The sequence below is a fragment of the Aulostomus chinensis genome, chromosome 5 (assembly GCF_037954235.1).
Source record: "Aulostomus chinensis isolate RoL2024-O1b breed Wild chromosome 5, RoL_Achi_v1.0, whole genome shotgun sequence".
Classification (NCBI taxonomy): Eukaryota; Metazoa; Chordata; class Actinopteri; order Syngnathiformes; family Aulostomidae; genus Aulostomus; species Aulostomus chinensis.
The window spans coordinates 15,618,347-15,620,171 of NC_141324.1; positions in this window are offsets into that span (position 1 = coordinate 15,618,347).

The following is a 1,825-nucleotide window of genomic DNA, read 5'->3' on the forward strand; positions in this document are numbered from 1 at the left end:
ACTCCTTATGATGTTTTGTCTCCATTTTTTTTGTTTTTTTCTGAAAAAATAAAAAAAAAAGGCTCGGTGATTAGAAGAAGGCGACGATATGAATGAGTGAATACAGACTTTATGATTACGCTCACATGATACGACAGCTGTGTTTATTCCTCTGTAGTCGACGTGTCACGATGATTTCGATCGTAAACCAACCTTCAAACGTGGGGGGGGGGGGGGGGGGGGCACCGTGTATCTCGTTTTGTCTTGTTTTATAGTGATTGTCTCTCTGCCATTGCCAACCGACTGCCATACTGGAGGACCTTGAAAATACAGTATCCTGCGTGAATGAATGTACTCACTCTTTTCCTTTCTTGTCATTATACTGTGCAGTAATAAGGAAAAAAGCACAAGAACCTTTTTTTGTCTTTTCGGTTTTGTTTGCATTTTAAAAAGGAGCTGTATCATTTGTAAATAGTGTAAATAATCATCCTGAAGGTACCAGTTTGGTTTGGGCAAAGGGGGGCGGGGGGGACGGGTGGGTTCATTCCCAACTGTGTTTCAAGTGTGTTGCTTTTTTTGTGTGTGTGACAATGCTGTGAATACGATGTATGTACAGTATTTACGTGACTTTGGCTGGATGCTGAGTTCAGCTGTTTCCTGTTGTTAGAGTAGAGTCGCAGGCCGGATCTCAGCCAGAACAGAGCCTTCTCATTTTGACTGATGCCTGCTGAGTTTTTGCAGTTGCTAAAACACTGCTGTTATAATAACCATCAATCTTTGGAGTACCTCTATTAAATGGCATTATATAATTGAGTGCTAACGTTGTTGTGTGTGGTCCTGAATACCATTATTTGCACAGAAATACACGTTTTTGTATCTCAGCTTTATGTTTTATTTTCAATTAAAGCTTCTCTAAAGGAGGGGGGGCGTGGCTCAGAGATAGAGTGGCTATCTAGCGACCGAAGGGTTGCTGGTTCAATCCTCACTTCCCCCGGTGACCATGTTGAAGTGTCTTTGAGCAAGAGAAAATGGATGAATGGACGCCTCTCAAGGAACTTCCTAATTATAGAGGCTGATTTGTTGTTGTTTTTTTTTGTTTTTTGTTGTTGTTGCAATTACTTTCATAACCACAAGAGGGAGCTGGACACTGATCGAGGAACATCAGGCGTGAACTCCCATGGGTGCTTTAGAATTGACCGGTCATCGTCTGACTGAGCAAAAACACAGACTGTTCTTTTGTTGAGGTCTAGTGCAGAGACAAGAATACCCACCCCTCTGCTTTGAACTTCACACAGGGGTCAGTGAAAGGTAGACACACACACACGCACACACACAGTACAATTCCCTATAACAGATGAAGGAAGAAGGAAGTAGAAGATCTCTCCGGTTAATAGATATCTAACATATAATTAACAGCCATGAAGCAGAAGTGACACAGTTAGAGTGATCACTGGAACCAGGCAGCCACTGTAGCGACAGCTACTTTCACAGTATCTCTGTCTTCAGGAAAAATGCAAGAGATTCATTTAAAAAATGAGGCAGCAGATAAAGTTATGACTTGTCCCTTGAATACATCAGTGTTCTGGATACTACATGTCCCATAATGCAGCTCAATAGAATCTTTTATTCAGTTTTCCCACCTCCTCTTCTCTAAACTCAAGTTTGTTTTATCTTGCAATGTTGAAAATGCGACATCCCAGGACACCATGGAGACACACAGCCACAGCACCTAAGCTCCTCTGCTGCCCATCTCGGCCTTAAGCCTCGTGTTTCCTGCCACTTTGTGTGTTTTCTCTATTAAATACGTTCAGAAAAAAAATCAACAAAGAAAATTGGCGAGCCAAGT